Genomic DNA, 20,690 nt, shown 5'->3' on the forward strand with positions numbered 1-20,690 from the left:
ACATTTGGGTAGGGATAAATTTGTATGTTGCTGCACGACCACACGAGCCGTCCTAAAAAATGAAGAGAAAAATAAACTCAACAAGTGATACTTTTATGGACCTGGTTATGCATTTAACACATATATAATTGATATCTACGTGAGCGTGACCATTAAACAATCATTCAGAATACAAATTGTGACGATCTTTTAAAATTAGTCGTTTCTTTCTTACAAAAAATACGTTTAGAAACCATCTTTTACCTATGATGATACCCTAATTTCGTGCAAAAGTCCAGAAAAAACTAATGATCCAATTTTTCATAAAGTCCAAGAAACCCGTTTTTAGCCGATTTTTGGCCCGAATCCCCCCCCCCCAATTTTTTTTTCGAAAATCGGGCTCCGTCCCATTCGAGGGTTTATAGTCATGCACATTTGTGCCAAAAATCAAAAAAATTGAATAAGCCAATCTTGAGAAAAGTTCATTACGAACGAACGTACGAATGGCATAGGACCTCCACCGGGGCAAGTCCAAAGATATAAAAAAACTGTCCATTTTCATCAGTTCATTCCCCTTTACCATTTTCAGCAGCCTTGAAAAGAACTAATAGTACTTTTGATCCAAACAAGAATGTTTCAAATAGTGCCTACCTTGAAATCCAGGATAAAAGGTTTTCATTTCGTGAAACTTTTTTGGTCGAGTTTAGCTTCTTCGGATATCGTCAGTCGAACCATCCATCCCCCAGATCAAAGACCTGAAAAAAACACGAGAATGAAAAGATATTGAAGGAACACAAAAAAAGCTTTGACCTTCAAATCTAGTATTTATTACCATAAGCCAGATTACTGAGGCTCCTTTTTGATATGATTATCCTACAGAAATTCTACAAAACCTTTGGGAAGAAGTAAGACTGTTTGAAGGGCTATCTTAGAGATTTGTAGTCACCAAACCCTGGTTCCATCCAAAAAAATAACAAGCGAGTCAAATTTCTCAAAAGCTTTTTGAAGTTTGAAAAGTAGATTGATTCAATTAACTTGAAAATTTTTGACAAAGCCTCCATCCATAATCAAAATCAATCAAAATCAATCAAAATCAATCAAAATCAAGAAGAGTGAAAAATCTCTACTTCGGCTATATCAGCCAATCAAAATGTGCCGCGGGAAAATCGTCAACTTTGATTGGCTTGTTTTTGAGCCTAACCTTGAATTCTTAGCAAAATAAGCACGAAAAGTCTCATTGCAGCTATCGTATGGGAGAACACCGAGTGCACTAACCACCACGATTATATCTTATTACCATACTATTTTCGGTTGTTGGTCTCGCAAATTAGAAATGCTCGGATGATCGGTTGATTCTTCCTCACTGTGCGTGTGAGATCGAGGAAGGGTCATTCTTTAATAATGGTTCATTGGTGTCACAAGCCCATTATTCCCCAGAATATGACCGTCAGAATAAATTCGCCCTTGAATGTGTAGAATATTGTTCATTAGGGCTCGGATTGATTGTGAAAAGAGTTTCCCCATCGTTCCATCTTTGATGAAGTGTCGGGAGCTTTTTCTGAAACAAATAAAATAACTTTTAATCAACAAATCACGAACACTAAAAAAGAATTTTAGATTTAACAGATCATATACACCCCTATTTTACCCGAGTCTTTTTTGTAAACGCTAAAAGAGTCAATCACGATTAGGCTTCTTTTTTCTGGCGGCGAAACATTGAGCCATTCCATTTTATATCCATTCAGGGGGTGGACCGACATTTCCAGAGGGTAATCCGAGAAAAATTTCCAGGGGTGCATTTTCATTTTTCCAAGGGGGTAAAAAGCTATTTCAAAATTTCTAGGGGGTAAAAGACTGATTTTAGTTCGTTTTAGTTAGATTTTAGTTAGTGAGGGACTTTAAGGTATGAAAAGATCTTTCCCAATGGAATTGTTGCAATGGTTGTATTTTCCAGGGGGTATCGACACATTTTCACCAATTAATTTCTTTTTGACTTGAAAAGATTCGTCCACCCCCTGTATGGTTTTTTAATGGAACAGCCCATTGTACTGCACAAAATTCCATTGACATCATTTTTTCCATTCTCATACACAATCCCCCCCCGCAAGACTTCAAACACGATTGTGCAAATCAGAGATATCTTACTTAGAACACTAAACAGAGTTTCTCCCAGCTGGCACACAACGTTGTTTCAACGTTCATCTAACGTTATATGGATGTTGTGAACGTTAGATAAACGTCGAAAAAACGTTGTGTTCCAGCTGGGCTCCGTCACTAGATGAAGCAAAATGATCTTTAATAAGTAGAGCTTCAACTTTCGTTGCGTGGCTAATGCCTTACCTAAAAAGCTGGGCAATTAGAGTAGTACATTTAGATTGAGACAATCCTGTGATTCTAGAATTCTTCATCTGCCATCATTTTGAATGCATGATGTAAAGTGAAAAAAAGAACTAAATCACATGCAATCCAAAACAGAAGTAAGCATACGTTAAATCAGTCTTTTTACTCTTTGGGACAAAGGTTATCAGGAATTGAATAATGCAGGAATTATCAACGCAGACAGTGTGTAAACTTCGACGGCATTAAAAAATGCTATTATACTTTGATCTGTGATTGGAGTGGGGTGAATGTATGTGTGAACGTGACAGTTATGGATGAATCCATATTTCAAATATCGAATGAATCGTATACAATCAGTCACAAAATATGTGGCAAATTCTTGAAAAAGCCCTTTCCCTTGCATATCAGTGTTGGTGTGAGCTTTTTCTGTGCATGGCGGCAGCCTTTCCACCCATCAACATTACCGAGTTTATGTATCGGAGGATATCGAGGGCGACGGTAAGTGAAATCGATACAAAACAAAGTCGATAGTTGATGTATAACTCTATATCGCCTTTGCTCACATAAACAGACGTCGGTATTTTGGTGTTTTTACCGTCGTCGAGCAAAGTGGACGGTGATTTTGGAGACATGTCAACTTTGCTTTATACCGTCCTCCTCGGTTTATCTCGAATACATAAAATCGCTATTGATACTAGGGGGAAGGGAATTCTTGTCACAATATTTAATCACAGATTGTCGATGGCAAAAGAAACTTGATAAGATAAAAATCCAAATTATTCACTTACGTCAATGCGCTATACGGTCATTATACATCCTTCCAATCAGATTTTTTAATCCTCGGAAAACGGTCGATGCGCCATGCGGAAAACGGCTACGTCCAGTGGTTGTGAAAAATGGGTGGGATTGGGCGAAAACGGCTACGTCCAGTGGTTACGATAAATGGGTAGAATTGTGCGAAAAAGGCTACGTCCAGTGGTTGAGATAAATGTGTGGAATTGGGCGGAAGCAGTATGAAGAGTATGTTTCCTCTTTCGCACTCCTAAAATAAGTGGCATTATTTGTTTCACTTTAGTTTGGAATCTTTTATAGGCTGCTTAAGCTCTGTAATAACGAACAAAAGCGTTCCATTAAGATCAAGCTTAATAGTGGGGTCGGCTAGCATAAATTTAAGGGAAAAAAAAAGATCCAGCTGAAACATTCTCCAGACCTTCTCTATAGGATGGTTATGCCTCAGGAAAAAATCCCCTAAAATCCCACTGGTGGAACATCCTTTTTTTGGCACATTTCTTTTTTCCCCAGGCAAAACCCTAAGGGCAAAATTTTTGAAAATTTCAAACTCATTTTCAGACATTACAGTATGTGGCCCCCAAAACGGCGATCAAATTTGAAATTTCTCTCAAATCTCTAGAGGAAAAGAGATTTTAGAAAGATTTTTGCTGCATGAAAACCTTTAACATCTCTACTTTATTTCCTGGAAGTTCTTTTTCAAAATTTTCAATTTCAGCAATATTTTTCAATCGCTTAAAGATAGGTAGCTTTTTTCTAATGGCCCCCAAAACGGAGGTTTGAAATTTTAGAGATTTCTCTAGATATCTTTAAGATATGAATACAAAACTTTGACCATAGTTTTGAAATATGATTTAAAGGGTTTTGGGCATAAATTTATTTGATGAAATTTTTACAGTATACCCCTGGTTGTCAAAATGCAGGTTTGGGGCCCCCCAAAACGGAGGTGTAGTTAAAATCAAACTATTAAGCCCTGTGGTAATAGGGGGAAAAACTATGAACATATTTGTGTTTTCCCTTAAATTTACGACCCGATGGATGTAAAATTTATGATTTTTATGAAATATTTCAAGATTTTCGATATTGCAAAGTCCAAACTGAAAAATTAGAAATTTTCAAAATGACAATTTTTATTTAACAACGTCTTAATCAAGTTTTTGAAAACAAATCTCTTTTGAAAATAGTTCCATTCATGTATGGAATAAGCTGTGAAAATTTTAGAAAAAAAGCTTAACTGAAACTGAAAATATTAAGCTTTAAAGATATTTTTCTCCTATATTTTGCAAAAAAATGACAGAATTTGCCGTTTTTGCTGATTCAGCGAAAAATTTTATATATAATGTTAATTTTTTTTTTCTCATATTTAGAATTTTAGGTTTTGTCAATGCTGATTCTAGGGATCCAAAATACTGGTTGACCTTCAAGATGCTATATCTTTTACCCAGCCTCTAAAGTCACTAATGTATTTGCATTTTCTGAAAGGCATTAGGTGTAGAAAATTTCCTATACCCCCGTTTTCATAACTTGTTTTCAATATCCAAAGTGAGTTATATGCAATTTTTATCTAATTTTGGTGTTAAAATATTTCCTTTAGACGCAAATATGTTATCTTGAATCTGTATCAAACCAGTAAAAACATGCTCATTTTTAAGTATAACCATCATTCTTTCAAAATAAACAAAAATCGTTTAATTCTGATAAATCTACAAGTCAGAATCTTCATTTTAATGAAAACCTCCGTTGTGGGGGCCGTCTCCGTTTTGGGGGTCATATACTGTATCAAGTATATACCATTCGAAAGCTCTCGAAAAACTATATAGAAGACTTTTAAACGGGTATAGCCGATTTCCTTACCTAACTCAAGATAATTCACGCAGAAAATGCTATATATGGTCAATTTTAGACCAAAATGTGGTGAAAAGTGGAACTTGTGCATGAAATATCTCGAGTTAGGTAAGGAAATCGGCTATAACCGTTTAAAAGTCTTCTATATAGTTGTTCGAGAGCTTTCGAATGGTATACTTGATAATGTCTAAAAATGAGTTTGAAATTTCAAAATATTTCGCCCTTAGGATTTTGCCTGGGGAAAATAAAAATTGCCCAAAAAAGGGATGTTCCACCAGTGGGATGTTAGGGGATTTTTTCCTGAGGCATAAGCATCCTATAGAGAAGGTCTGGAGAAAGTTTCAGCTAGATCTTATTTTTTCCTACAAACAGTAACACGACCACACTATAAACCAACCTCAACAACATTTATTGAGAAGTGGAAGCTGACGTTGTCCCCAATGAGACAGGCAGGTTTCATCATTTTGTCAATCGCGGTCCAAGAACGACCTGCAGAATTCAATATTCAATTGAAAATTCTCATTTTTTCACAACATTCATTAAGTTTTAAGGTACAAAATAGATGCAGAAACTTAATTTTCGACTTCATGTTCTATACAGAAGAACATTGATTTTTCCCATAAGACATTATATCTCTTCATCAGATTTCTCATTTTCCTCTTTTTATAAACAATGAAATTGTAACAAAGACTTACGTGAAAGAACCAATCCTCGAAGCGTAGCCTGATTCAGTTGGTTTTTACACCGCCCCTGGAGCACCTTTCGTCCATGGCTCGTATAGACCTCTTCTGATCTATATATTATCATAGGTGGCAGATATTCTCCGATCGCATTTCCGCAGTACATCAGACTAAAGAAACATGTAAAAGTTGATTAGAGATACATATTTTGCACATATATTTCAGTGGAAGGAGTAGGCGGTCAAACAAAAAGTGCAAGACTAGTCTAAGAGTTGCCCAAAAAGTTGTAATGCCATTATGATGTCCAAATCCTGGAAGAAACGATCGCCCTCTACGCGAACATAACCATTCAAAAGTTTCAGGGTTATAAAACGACCATTCACTAGTAATGTCTTCAATTCATATTAGAAACAGTTTGGATCTTTAAGTTCACAACGCAACCCAAGAGGGGAAATTTCGATTAACGGATAGTCAATACCTAAAGGCCTGTTTGGTGTGCTCAACCAACTTCTCCAGACGATTAAATTTACCATGTGTAACCAAAACAAGTTCCTCGTACAGATCAATTTTGAGATTGGTCTCATCAAAATTAAAGATTCGGATGGGTGGGATACCAGCAATCGTGTCGCGTACTAACACGTGAATTAGAAGAATGGAACATTGTAATTGGGTAGGATGCCTCCAAAACCCCTGCTTGACATACTCTCGGGTACCTAATAGCCGGGGGGTGCTAATTAATTTTTCGAAAACTTTAAACCCACGACATTTTTATTCGGACCCCCCCCCCCCGTATTGATTTTTGCGAAAGTTATTTTGAAAGTTTCCTATTTTGCTCTAATTCTGCTGTATTAGCATCCTTTTCGAAAAGATTTACCACCCAGGACATTTTCGTTCCAACCCCTCCCCTCCCGCTTATTCCAAACCCCCCGGCTATTAGGTACCTAAGAGTACTCGCACCCATCTCGTTTAAAACGATATCTTTAGAATTGTCCGCGCAGCAGAGGTATTTTGATCTATTTCAGCCGTTCACTGTTAATGTTGCCAGGAATTCTCGTGGCGGGACGATGATACAGGGGTGTCAAAAAAGAACAATACAGAAAGAATACACTGGAAACGCATTAACAGAGATCAACGTATAGATAACAAGACACGAACGTGCAAATGGAAAACTTTCTTCTGTAATAATCAATGTCGAAATTAACAGACTTGTAAAACACCATTTTTCTTTAGACACGGTGGGACCTCCTTCACTGTAAAAATTGACTAAAGATTAGTCCGGGTGAGAAAAAAACCTTGAACGTTCATCGCCGTTGGGAAACTACATTACAACAACTGTTATCCCGACTAGAGAAGACACTTACAGTTCTAGGAATTCGCAGTGGGTTTTAAAGCGGTAAAAACAATGTAGAAGAACTTTAAATCCCCACCAAGTTAAGGCAATGGACTCTCCATCCCCATTCGGCAAATTCTAACCGCATCCCCGAGACAGGGGTGTTGTAAATATACCCGAAGAATGCTGCCGTAAGTGAAACCGACTCTGGAAAAAGTGTGAGTGAGATTTATCACTTGAAAACTATGCGATTTCAATAAATGCAATCTATTTGGAAACGATCAAATGCAAAAACGCTTGTACCTTTAATTCGTCGTTTGTGTATTTAAATCGATCTGATTTAATTTTGTCCACTGTCCATAGCGTTACACCCATGCGTTCACGGAATTTTGCTACATAATCTGTCGCGGGCGGTCATTCTTGACCGTGTTGTTTGCTCGAGTTTATCTAACAGTAGCTCCAAACCCCCAACGGGCGAGTAAATCTAGCACAGATTTGAATTGTTTTTCCTCTTTCTGTGTAAGCACAGTTAGGCAGCCAAACTTATCAGTCGTGACTCCATTTTTGCGTCGATTGATTGTTGATTGGGTGAACCCCATTCTTATTGCGATTTTCGGTTCACTGATTGCATTAGATTTAACCATGCGAATTGCAAAATCAAGGTTCTCTCTGGTAATTATCTTCTAAGGTCGCGCATCTGACGGTTGAGATCCTTGCGGGTCATCTAAAAATTCAAAAAACATGATGTATTCCAACCTCATACCCATGTCTACGTATTTTTTGAATTAACGAGGAAATTATTCCTGGACTTAAATTTTTATCACCTGTATGTGGCAATATCAAGAAACGATTTAGTAATGTTTGAGAAGCATTACATATCATCAATACAAAAATCATATAATCGGATCAAGAAAAATATTTTCTTCGGAAAAAGTTTCGGCGGCAAAAAAATTATAGTCGATTAAAACTTTCAGCGGTAAAAAAATAATCGTTGGTATAAAATTTCTTCTCCAAAGCGATTGCTTTCGTCACTTTTAAAAGGAGGAGTTTTCTACCGATAAGGTATTTTACAACCAAATGCGCAGTGGCATAATATGGCCGGTTTTAAATGGGCCGGAAAGGTAATCGCCGATATTCATTTCATTCCTTTAGTTACACAGATATCTTAAATATAATACACCGCTATCAAAGGTTTTATTGAAGATATAGGTATAGGTATCTCTATTATAGTACACAAATTTTTTCGTGGATCTAATTTAACGAATGACCAAAATACCATTTTCGACAGGGATTAAATTTGGAAATTGGAGAAACAGAAATTCATGAAAAATGCATAAAATCAACGTAAAAATGATACTTCTCATAGAATAAAAGAATAGTCTTATTGCTAAATTTTGGCGAACGACTGACGACGAAAATTTTAGTATTTTCAGTATTTAATATGCCGAAATTTGCCAAATTTAATTTCTGCCAAAATTAATCCACTTGAGGTACTATTTAAAGTTGAGCAAATTTTTGCAAATTTCCGGCATTTTCAGTCAAAAAATCTTCTTAGAATTCGAAATTCCTCACATTTTAAACATACTAATATGCATTTTGAGTGAAAAATAAGAAAAAATTTGGTGAGATTTGGTGCAATTTGGTCAAAATTAAAAAAAAATCCGGCATAAAAAATCAGTTTTATTGACAAATGAATCATGTTTGATGGCTAGAACGAAATTGAATGCTTCTTGTTATTGAACATTTGACTTGGTTCACATTATTTTGCAAGTTTTTTTGGCTAGAGTAGAGGACGCTTATATTTACTAACCTGAAGAGAGTTTTCTTCCATAAGGGAGTTTGGGAAAACGTTGTAATTGCTTTTCGAACTGTAGAGGGTTGTTTGTATGTTGATACGGTAAACAACCGGTAACGAGTTCGAAGAGAATGACTCCGCTAAAATAAATGAAAAAATAACGTGTGAAGTATACTGCTTGGATAACTTTTTCATTGGCATCTTTCTTTCAAGAGCGCAGACCTTTAATTTGCGTACTGTAATCACACGATTTTTTTCCAAACTCACGCATTCACGCAAGTGAGAAAAGCCCATTCACGCATTCACGCATTCACGCAAACCGCTGGGGGCCTTTCAACGGCTACAAAAAAGTCAATAAGTTCTATCCAGTGTATTGAAAAATTTGTAAATATTTATTGAATTTAATTTATTTAACAACAAAACTTCTGAATGAGACACTTGAGCGTGTCTAAATGGTGTACCTACTGTAGACTATAATTCGAGTTATGGTCGCATAGCATTTTTCTCCTAAAGATTAGTCTAAGACCTTAGTCTAAGCTATGTCTGGAGGCAAGAATTTAAGTGTTTAAGTATTGAAATAAAATCAACTTACAGTGACCAAACGTCAGCTTTCTGACCATCATATCAGGCATCACAGGTGCCGTTGTATCCGCGAACCACTTCTGGAGCCATATGAGACATGGTTCCACAAAATGTGTCACATTAGGTAATCACATGATGATGGGAAACTTGAAATGCCAAAATCTGAAATAAGATAAAATATTGATACATTATATGAAGTATGGATTTCTTATGACCAACTTAAAATTATTGAACGCAGTTCCAGTTCCACCAGATTCTAGAACTTTGAAAAAGACTAAACTCCTATAAGTTTCAATCTTTCCTCCCATTTACTAATGAATTTTGTTCAAAAAGTCTTACCTGAAATTTTGATCTTTCCACCCTCGTCAAGTAAGATATTGTCGAGTTTTAAATCTCTGAAAATTATACAAATAAATAAAAAAATTAAGTAAATTCCATCCTTGGCTTATTGGACAGATGTTGTTTTGGAATTGATAAGAAGACTTGGAAAAGATTGAAAGGAAAATAACAGAACCTGAAAGCTGATGAAGCTCTTCCCACCCATTGGAATAAAGATCTCAATTGGAAAGTGCAGAAAATGATTGATTTTTAGCATGCTTAGTGAGAGCCGTTAACTCAATATCTTTTGATATTGGTCATAGTTGAACTTACTTAACCACAAAGAATCTATTCAATTAAGGGGTTGTTATAAGGGATAAAGTCTTTGTTGAATTGGAGTAGAAAAACTTAGAAAGAATCTCTAAAGATCTTACCTGTGGACAATACCTTTGTCGTGGGCGACTTTCATCGCTCCTACCAAGGCTTGGCATATTGCTTTGGAGTCCTTTTCATTGTGACCATCAAATGATAACAGATCTCCTCCATCGCAATATTACCGGCAATTTTTTCCCAAAATACTGGAACACCGGACAAAATAAACTCCAAATACAGTCACCGACAATTTTTAGTATTTATGTTATGCCTAATTCGTAAGGAAAGTCATTTCAACTGCAAGAATTGTTGATAAAATAAGAAGCAAGGGCGACATTCTGTTGAAGATTTTATTTTTCAACTGTTCTATCTCTTGATCAGACGAACAATCAGATTTCGACGTTCAAATAGCATAGAGGAAGTAAAGTTTAGTGACTGAGGAGGCGCAACCTTGGTTTGTGCCGACAGGAGAAAATTTCGATTTTTACACTATTTTATTTGACTATGTTTTAGACTGTTCTACTATATAACAGAGTGCCTCAAGAGCTTCTTTTCATGGAAATAATGAAGTTTTCTAAAGTCGTTTTCTAAATTTTATGAAAATTTTGCGCCGCAGGTTATTTTTAGAATTTTTTTATGAAAATGCAGTTCAGAAAGATTTTGTATTTACCGAAATACCGAACTTCCATGGGTAAATACCGAAATACCGGACAAAAAAAGGCCCATACCGTGTCACCGTAAACCTTGAACCCCCTAGCTATGACATAAGTTTTGAGCATGTTAACTTTAGAAATACAGCTGTATATGAGGAGACAAACAAAAACGATGTAAAGAAATTCAGGGGATTGTCTGGTAGCATAATGTTCTTACCTAGGTATATGGTGAAGGTACTTCATGGAAACGGCTCTTCGGTCACCCAAAACCATTTAAGTTACCCAGCTGGACACAACGTTGTTTTAACGTTCATCTAACGTTATATGGACGTTGCAAACGTTAGATAAACGTTGAAACAACGTTGTGTGCCAGCTGGGTATATGTACTCTTTTAGTTCTTCAAAATTTGACGTGTGATGTGATGTGCTAGCATTATTGTTACTCTCAACGCTTCTTTCTGACGGAATATCTGTAGCTTTTTTTCAGTTGTTATGGTGAGTTTAATAAAACGTTTTAAACAAAAAAATATTAACTTTGTACTTTTCCGCAATTAAGTCACTATTAAAGATTTCAAAGTAAAGTGAAAATAAAAAAATGTATTGTTTCCGGAAACCGGCCGGGTGAGAAAAAAATATTTTCTGATCCGGCCGGAGACTATGGGTTCATCTAAATGGTTCATCATAAAGAAAATCAAGTAGACCGTTCAAGCTATCAAACGTCTTTTGGTTGATATTCCTGCTTGTAAATCAAGTTTCGTTCGATTTGTACATTAGGAATTCAGGGCTTACTTCATACTGTTTGCAGTAGCGTAGACAGGAGGGGCGCAAAATTTGTGTAGGAGAGCAGATTTTTATGAAACTGTAATCATCTATTCATGATATAAACAACTAGGTCACAGTGTGGATCTAAACCACACTGAAACGACCGCCTTCCATCACGCATCACGCTCGCGAAAGAGCGCGCGCACATTATTAACGCCTACATGTCATCTCCAGTACATTTTAGATTATTCATTGAAAACAGATTACAATATAGTCATTTTTCATGTCTCGATTATTCAATTCCGAATAAAAGACATTCAGCCAAAAAAAAAAGAGAAACACCTGGGTAATCTAGTTAAAAAAACCGAAAGTAAATGGTAGACAAAGTAATGAGCCAAGGCAAAACGAGATTAGCGTACCACTATGAAAGAAACCGCCTCCGGCGGTCGATTACTGTGTCATAAAAATCTGCTCTCAGACAAAAATTTTGCGCCCCTCTAATCTACCCTGCTGGTTCGTACATAAAAGTAAAAGTTATCTTTAAAGTTCTATTTCAATGATCTTAAGTTATGAAAAATGGCAAAAAGAAAATTTTTTACCAGTCCCACGAAAGATGCTAACACCCCTGTCTCACAGTCCCGGTGGAAGTTTTTCCCTTAGTGGGGATAAAAATTCGTATTGAAACCCTAATGGGGGTAGAAGGTTAAAAAACCCAGCGGGGATGGTTTCGGATTGCAGTTTTTAAGCATGGAATTTCGAATGGGGATGAAATCAAAGTCAGTGGGGCTGTTATTCAAGGGTATTTTCCCAACGGGGACAAAGTTTTTGCTCACTTTTCCAGTGGGGCTGGGGTCCCAGCGTCTGTGACACAGGGGTGTTACTACGGATCCCAAGGGTTGCCCCTCTTCTATAACTGGTGTTGAACTAAATCGAACAGGAGGGTAGATATGCAAAGATAACAACATAAGGTACATTTCTTTCAACAAGGATCGAAAGGTTGGCTTCGGTATCGACCGTGTGTACCATTGTCTCTCACTGCCATCGTTTAAATATATTACTCCAGCTCATCTTGAGAGGTCAAAATACTGCCACGTCTCAAGGTGTTAAACGTGCGGAGTTGGCGATTAGTGGAACAAAACCAATCTCGTTTTCTTCGCACATTGTAATCACTCATTCACTAAAGTGATACCTGAGGTTATTATCGATAATGATTTTTCCAACTTAAAATTGGATGTTTGGAAAGAAACAGTTTTGAAACCAAATTGTGAAGGTTGACATGTCAAACCAGCCGCTTGGAGTACTTTTGTAAACAGTTCCTGTAATAAAAGAACCGTAAATAGTTAATGCAAAAAATTTTTTAACCTTGAAAAAAATAATATGTAGCTGCAGTTTATGAAATACACAATCATTAAATTGAAAAGTTTTGATGTATCCTCGGTGGAAACAAAATTTACACTCCCGCTCAGATCAAGTCAAAAAAGCCCCAAATCTGGCTCAATTCTTGTTGATGTCATCAGCTGCCAAGTATACGTGTTGTATTTTCAAACCAGGCTCAATTGATGAGCCTTAAAATGAACTAACTTTATGGAATTCGATTGCTAAATTTAGCGATATTTTGGTTTTGAGATTAATTATTTTCAATAATCTTCCTGTATTTTAGGGCCAAGCAGTAGTGTGGTGGGTCGACTAAAATTCGGGAAAATTGGGGAGGCCAAGAAGATTTTGATTTTGGTCCCCCCTATGAGAATTAAATATCTTTTTAAAAGTAAAGGCGAGCGAAGCGAGCACAAAAACTTTGGGGTCTTTTCTCTCTTTTGAGCCTGGTTTGAAAATGAAAATGTTATTTGGAAGCTTATGGCATGTAGTGGCAACAAGAAATGTGATGGATTTTGGACCATGTTAGGGGGTCTGATTGGCCAAACTTCAAAGACCCCATTTCCGTTACACAATTTTCATGATATTTCACATAAAAGTGTTAGAATTCATCCCAATACGTCCGTAGCAATGTACTATAAGTGGGTTCTGCTAAAAATCATTTTTAACTTATAACCCCTATAAGTTTAGCGGTATTTTAATTTGGCGATTCGTTAAGAATTTAGTTAAAACTTTAATCCCGACCAAAAGTAATCCAATTAAGGTAGTGGAATACAAATACGTACTCAGTTTCGTTGTGGACAGTCTGTAAGGTTTGTCTCCTCAAAATTTGATTTATGTATGGTTGGAATTCCATCCAAAGTCTCCGAGAATATTCGTTCATTTCAGCAGGTCCAATCTTGCCCCGGGCAGAGACTTCACATTATCGGCCAGAAACATGGTGAAGTGCGAGGTGAAGTGCACTGGAAGCTTTGACCCAATCCACTCCTGCTGACAAATTTTTATTTTTACCACCAAATACCTTCAAAGGAAATAAAATAAACATTACCATGAAAGTAAAACGAACAAAACGAAACAAAAAGAACAAAATAAAAGGGGGTTTTCCTTGTCACGTGTCAAGTAAGAATTTTACGTTTTGAGTGAGTTTTCATGCAAGAATTACAATGATACAGGGGTGTAGGTAATACAAATAACCATACCTTGCCTATCACATTTTGCCGAATATAATGATCTTGCGCCAACATTTGCAAATCTATGGGATTCAACAGTATCTTCCAAACCTGCAAAAGCCTCCTCGGCGGCTTGGTTAAGGCGTGGTTATATCCACCAGGCTTCAGGCTGTATTTACCTATAATAACAAATAAAAATATTGACTAACAAAGTAATTTTCTCCAATGACTTTACCGTCACATACTCCTGTGTCTGTGACGAGTAAATTCAGCCCTCCAAAATTCCCTTGGACAAAAAGCGGTCACCCTGGAATGGTAAACAGGGGTTTTCGGATGGAGTTTTATATAACTTGACCTACAAAAGCTGTAATTGTTTTTGATAAATATTGTTTATTACCTTTAACTTTGTTGTGAATTGTTGTATATGGAATGGAATAGTGTTGACTTCATTTGGTTGGATTTAACAGCGTGTATGACACGCTCGAGTTGTGTAATATGACGATTTTAAAGGATGAGGCGTCTGAGGCGTGCAAGCGTGTGAACGATAGGAAAACTGCAATTCAATTTTGCTGTTATTCTTTTCGGCGCCATAACGTCAAGCCGAAATGGGCGCAAATGGGTATTCCAGTTTCTACGAGACAAATTTTTGAAATGAAAATTACGACAAATAGACAAGTTATACACGTAATGAATCGAATCTATCTACCTTTCCCGGTGGTACAAAAAATTATCATTGCCATTCGTAGAAATGCTAACCTTTTGGTTTCCAGCGTATTATTCATAGTATCCCGGACGTTCTGCAGTATAGAAGAGGCCACTCTCTTCTATCAATGAAAATAAAGTTGAATTTATTTAAACAATACTCTTACAAAGTTTCTCAAATTGACTATTTGTTTTTCTGGATGGGCCCATAACATTCAATAAAATATTAGAGGCCGGGATTAGAGGTATGGAAAATTTCATAAAACTTGGTTCAAAGGGCGACACTTGAAAAAGTTTAAGAAATATCGAGTCCTTACATCAATATATTGATTGACGATGTTTAAAAATCTTAGCTCTTATGTATATTACAATCTATATATGTAACATGTATATCACATCCATAATTACTGACTGGTATTCGAAAGCTAGACCAACATTGGGCACTGATTCTGAAATAAAGAAGTAGCCTACCTTTACTTCACCATCATAACAATAACAGGTTCAGTTAAGTCCTGACATCTAACAGCTTTCTTGTCCACAAACCAATGATAACTAATCACGATATATTTGTTTGTGAGAACCATATCAATCACTGTGGTTTATTGCGTGACTTAATTAGATACGACACATTTTCTGCTTATCTTACCTTGTTTTCACAGGTTGTAAATGAACCAAAAACAATGCGATCTGACAGAAATGAGTACGGGTACCAATGGACTTAAGCCAAGTGCAAGAGTTGCATCTCCTATATGGTTAATAAAAACATTTTTATCTCCGTAAGTTGCGCGGTCCTGGTGGTTTTCGACAATGCTAATATGGGAAACGAGAAAACGCTAGTTTGAATCCACCATTAAAAATTAGATGAAAGCTAAAGGCGCCATTTTTGCTTGCTGGGGAAAGATTCGTCTTTATCTCATTGACTTATACTGCTTCATTTTTTCTAATTTTCTTTTAAATTTTACAATAAGGCGCAGCAAGAGTAAAGTCACTTATTATTTAAACACAATACGAGTTTTCTAGTTAACCGCCTGCAAGGCTTTCAAAACCTAGCTCATATAACTAGTCTGGATGTTCCACTGAAGGATCCAGTTATTGTGAAACAAATAAATTATATTGAGCAGACACGAGTTTTTCAGAAAAGTTAAAATGGGTAGAGAAAAGGTGGAATTACCAGGACGATCATATACGATTTCTCCATAATCAGGGTGTACTAACTCTACCACTAAAAGTTTTATACACCCCTGTCTCACAGCCCTGGTGGAACTTTTTTCCTCGATGCGGATAAAAACTCCTATTGAACTGCCAACGGGGAGAGAAATTCTATTTTTCAAAGGTTAAAAAACCCAGTGGGGATGGTTTTGGAGTGCAATTTTTAAACATTTAATTTCGAGTGGGAATGAAATATAAGTCAATTCCCCAGTGGGGCTAAAAGTCCAGGGTATTTTCCTATCGGGGATGAAATTTTTGCCAGATTTTTCAGTGGGGCAAGGGTCTCGCCAGGTCTGTGACACAGGGGTGTTAGTGACAACGTGAGTCCCTGATTTTAAGAATTTATGAAGTCTGAAAACAAGACCAATACCTTATTTGGCTTTATCAAGTTTTTCATCAAAGTGAAGGTCAAAGACAAATTTTTATCAAGTATGAAACGAAGATGCTTCTGATGATCCTGAACTACTAACTCACCGGTTAAAGTACTCTTCAACTTCCTGCTAAGAAAGATCAAGGATGAAGGATGCCATCCATTGATGAACCAAACCACTAATGTTCGGCATGTCACTTTTTAGTTCTTGAGAATAGCGAATATGGTCTATAATAAATGAAAACAAGGATAAGTCATCAGCAAATATAATAATTTTGGAAATAATTTCAGGGAGTTTGTTAACGTAAATCAATACGAAAAGATGTCCGATAAAAGAGGTGCACCGACTAAGACTTTTTCAAAATGAAACATTTTACTACCATATTTATATGATTTAAACACTGTGGAAAATATATACGATTAGAGTTAGCACCTAGATTTCAAAAATGATCCATTTGATCCCACTTTCCTCCGGGTTTTTCCAAAAAAAAGAGGTCGATGTGAAAATTCAATCCTTTAGCTACACCCTGATATAAGTTTCGTATATAAATTGGACACGACAAAGGCCAAATATAGAGCCGACTTTATAAAATCCGAATAGACTATGATTTTTTTCATCCTGAAATACTCCGGATTCAACAAGTGATGTCTTAAGTTCCATAAAAGCTTTTAAGATCGGACAAAAAGTATCGGACAGAGCTACTAATCTATTTTCTTATTTTTGAATAACGATAAGAAAGGGTTCAGCTGTCTCTGTTAGTGCCGATTTGAACCGGGTTGGTTGAAAATCGGCATTTTCGTACAGTCAAAAAAAAAACATGTCCCTAAGAGCCTGGACCTTTTATGTCAAAAAAGTCCTGAAAACCCTGAAAATACTTTGTCTTAAACACTTTTTCTGAACCTTTCATTCTTCTTTGGCAAAAGTTAATTTCGCAATTTTTTGAGGTGATGTATTTTCAGCATCTCTTATTTTTCTGGCATTTGCATGAATAGTTATAAAAGTTATGGGACTACTATGAATGGGACAAAAATGCAATGGTTCTTATGGTTTATGATTCCTGTCAAGCTGGGAGACACTGACATTTTTTGACAATTTTTGATCAAGTAAGTGAATCTAGAATGAACATAATTAATTTTTTTCAAATAATTATTTTTAAAGACTTTTTGGAAAACCTCATTCCAGGTGTTTGTTCTGAATATTGACATCATAAATAATTAGTTTAAAAAGGGCCCAAAGCATTTTCAATCGATTGCGCTGGTAGTATTAGCTGAGAGGGTATAATAATAGCTAAAGTATCGACCGTGACAAAATGAGCTTTTGTATATATAAGGCAGCATGAGATATATATCCTCATCTAGAGGCTGTAAGTATTTTCTATTTTCAAATTTGATTTCAATCAAGATCTTTTTCACAATTTCTCAGAAGATCTATTCCCGTTGTTGTAAATTCATTACCAGTAGTCCTGAAAAATGACCACGTCGAAAAGTTTTATTGGTCAATCGAGGCGTTGGAAAGAAAATAAAATTCATCAACACATAGCCATTATTCGAGGCGTATAACAAACTATAATATACTCACGATCAAGTGGCTATTTTCTCTTCTCTAGTTGCTTAGCCTATTGTTTTCATCCGTCGATTAGCATTTCCATTTCTGTATGAACTCTTCACCAATGTTGACACAAGATGTTTTATTCTTCGCCAAGTGCGCATGAATATCTCACTGTCCGGTAAGAGTCAATTCAAACTTGATGAACTTGTTCTGCCGACTCTTTTGAGTGGCTCGATGATGACAGTGAAATTTGGGAGGAGTTGAGATTGAGCAATTTTCACCGTTAGTAGATTATCGCGTTGCCCGATCATGCTTGCAGTTGCATTGTAATATTTGCGAAATCCCAGGATGGGTGTTAAAGACTGTGAGCTCGGTGACGTGTTTTAACTTGGCGTAAAGCTTCTGCAAGAAACCAAAACAAAAAGCATCAAGTTGAAATTGGGCTTACATAATCAAATCTTTGTAACAAGTCTCTATTAAACAAATAACACCTTTTCCAAGAATCGTTCTTTTAATTAAAAATTTTGGTCGTTGGAGTTTATCATTTTCAAACGTGATAGACAAACAAAACAATCACTATCGATCTAGGTTGTTCCATTCTAGTGACTTAATAAGTAAAAAGTATGTTATCTGTAAAACTACAAACTTATATCGCCATAAATTCCAGTGATTTCCAAGCCATTCAACGCAGTACCAGCCATTGTTTGCTCTTTCACCAGGTTATACATCTGTCCATTTCTTTCGATGTCGATTGATAGATTGAGGTAAATTTTGAAGCCGGTTTTTACATCAGAACAAAAGCAGCAGGAGTCTGAGATGAAATTTATCTTCTTTGAATCTTTCTAGAGAAAGAGACAGAGACAGAAAGAGCGTTGCATGGATATCTTACGTCAAATTTTAAAGTGATCCAATGGTGAAAAACTGTGCTTGGTCTATCATTCTAAAGAGTTTGTCAATTCTAACAAATTACATACCGTTGAAAAGATAATTTAGAGCACTACTTGTGAAAATTGCTTTTTCTTTCAATTTAGCGAGCAACTTCCTTGAGACTGTAACTTTTGATGCAAGTATTCTACAAAAACATAGTTTAAGTTAGGAGGTTTTAGATACGTCTTTACCAAAATTGAAATTTCTAGCATGGGAAGGATAAAAAGCTCACCCTTTTCTTATTCGTCAATTGGAAATAAGTACTATCCGTTATCTTTTCAATGGCATATAATAATGTAAGATTTGAAGCATTGGTTAAAAAATGACAGGTAAAACAAGAATTAAGGTAAAAAAGATATGTAGTCCATTTATTCCAGCCATAACTTTCTAACAAGCTATCGTAGAATGAAAAGTTTGGTATTGTTGGAAAGATATTTGAATGTGCCCATATGTTCCTATACTTAATTGTAAATTCGTCAATGAAAGTGAAGAAGAAATAATAAGAAAATTTGCTATTTTTGATAGAAAATAAAATGAAAATCTTTTGATGAATCAGTCAGATTAGGCTTACTAGAGGTAAGGTTTATATTTTAAAGTATATACCTTTTAGACTGTCTTTGAAAATGTTTTGAAGTCCACAAATCGTCCTTTGATTAAAGCTTGATCTTGACTAGATATTATATCATTCATTACATTTGATTTTAAGAGATTGATAAGTGTTAACTCATAGTCGATGGTAAGAGCAGCATTTGAAATGCCAAAAGGCTGGATATAATTCTATTAAGATTTTATTACAAAGGTTTATGACTATGAAATATGCAGTGGAGTTTAAAATAAAATTTAGTTGAGTTTGCGTTTATAACTTGATTTCGTCAGATTTCGAATTTGATGATCGGTTATTCATACAGTTTTGTAAATTATACCATGAGTTTAAAATTTGAGTGTACAACTTCGGAACTGATGATTTGGAAGGTTCTCCTTCATACAGTTTTGGAAATTATACCATTAGTTTAACATTTGAGTGTACAACTTCGGTACTGATGATTTTGAAGGTTCTCCTTCATACAGTTTTTTAGATTATACCATGAGTTTAACATTTGAGTGGACAACTTCGGTGACTGGACAGGTTTCTCCAAGTGATTTTGATGTCCTGGACTGTTTCCTATGGTGGTAAAAATGTCCTTTTATTTAAAAGATTAAAAAAAAGAAATAAAGTGTTATTTCTGTACCCTGGACAGTCAGGTTCTTCATGTGAATTTGGTGTCTGGAATTGTTTCCTACGGCGGTAAATATTTATTAAGAGATTAGATTTTGTGTACATGATGAGCTGAATCACATAGTGTTTGTTCCAATGCATTTTGCACTCTTTAACCTTTTTTAAAAAAATTTCAAAAAGAGAACCTTTCTCATACAAGTTAACAACTGGAGCTTTAAATGCAATCTTTGTTAATTTTAGTCGAAATGAAAAAGATATTGCTACTGGTCTAGAAATGAGAAATAAGAGATTATTTTTTGTGTACATGATGAGCTGAATCACATAAACTTTGCCCAGTGCTTGATCCAATGCATTTTGAAATATGATATCTACTTTAAAGAAAAACTTCAAGGTAAAAGAGAACTTTCATTCATAACAGGTTAACAACTGAGAAGTCGAACTATAAATGAAAATCTCAATTAATTTTGCTCGAAATGAAAAATATATTGTAAAGAGAGTTTAGTTTAGATGAGCTGATTCAGATAAAATTTGCCAAGTGTTTGATCCAATGCATTTTAAGTTAAAATTCATTTTATGCCAATATAACCCTCAAAAAATAGTTTTGAAACAAATTTTGCGAACTCTGATAAAGTGTTACTTATGATTATATCCATTTTTGTTTCTTGCCAATGCACCACTCAAAAAAAATTACTTTTGACATCAATTACAAAAAAATTGATAAAGGTGTTAA

General features: G+C 35.7%; 4 long non-coding RNA genes across 6 annotated transcripts in view; all 4 read right to left on the bottom strand.

The window, feature by feature from the left end:
* Window positions 1-1,202: 1,202 nt before the first annotated feature.
* On the bottom strand, window positions 1,203-8,945 carry LOC136805714 (uncharacterized). The gene is made up of 5 exons (XR_010846439.1): window positions 8,774-8,945; window positions 7,267-7,687; window positions 5,649-5,803; window positions 3,108-3,361; window positions 1,203-1,537 (listed from the first exon to the last, which is right to left on the bottom strand). It is a non-coding gene; the product is annotated as an uncharacterized lncRNA (long non-coding RNA).
* A 525-nt stretch (window positions 8,946-9,470) lies between these two features.
* On the bottom strand, window positions 9,471-10,396 carry LOC136805721 (uncharacterized). Its single transcript, XR_010846440.1, has 3 exons — window positions 10,093-10,396; window positions 9,680-9,735; window positions 9,471-9,502 (listed from the first exon to the last, which is right to left on the bottom strand). It is a non-coding gene; the product is annotated as an uncharacterized lncRNA (long non-coding RNA).
* A 1,872-nt stretch (window positions 10,397-12,268) lies between these two features.
* Window positions 12,269-18,655, bottom strand: LOC136805974 (uncharacterized). 2 transcript variants are annotated; one of them, XR_010846478.1, is made up of 9 exons: window positions 18,464-18,655; window positions 17,848-18,219; window positions 16,373-16,496; window positions 15,161-15,434; window positions 14,744-14,811; window positions 14,385-14,618; window positions 14,018-14,166; window positions 13,604-13,839; window positions 12,269-12,760 (listed from the first exon to the last, which is right to left on the bottom strand). It is a non-coding gene; the product is annotated as an uncharacterized lncRNA (long non-coding RNA). The 2 variants fall into 2 exon arrangements; XR_010846479.1 differs by lacking the exon at window positions 14,744-14,811.
* Window positions 18,656-19,492: 837 nt separating this feature from the next.
* LOC136805988 (uncharacterized) overlaps window positions 19,493-20,690 on the bottom strand; it is a 60,035-nt gene continuing 58,837 nt past the window's right edge. For both annotated transcript variants that reach the window (XR_010846481.1, XR_010846482.1), the window contains exon 8: window positions 19,493-19,906. This is a non-coding gene — a long non-coding RNA (uncharacterized lncRNA). The remainder of the gene's footprint in view (window positions 19,907-20,690) is intronic.

Source organism: Clytia hemisphaerica, unplaced genomic scaffold (assembly GCF_902728285.1).
Source record: "Clytia hemisphaerica strain Z4C2 unplaced genomic scaffold, Clytia hemisphaerica genome assembly, whole genome shotgun sequence".
Classification (NCBI taxonomy): Eukaryota; Metazoa; Cnidaria; class Hydrozoa; order Leptothecata; family Clytiidae; genus Clytia; species Clytia hemisphaerica.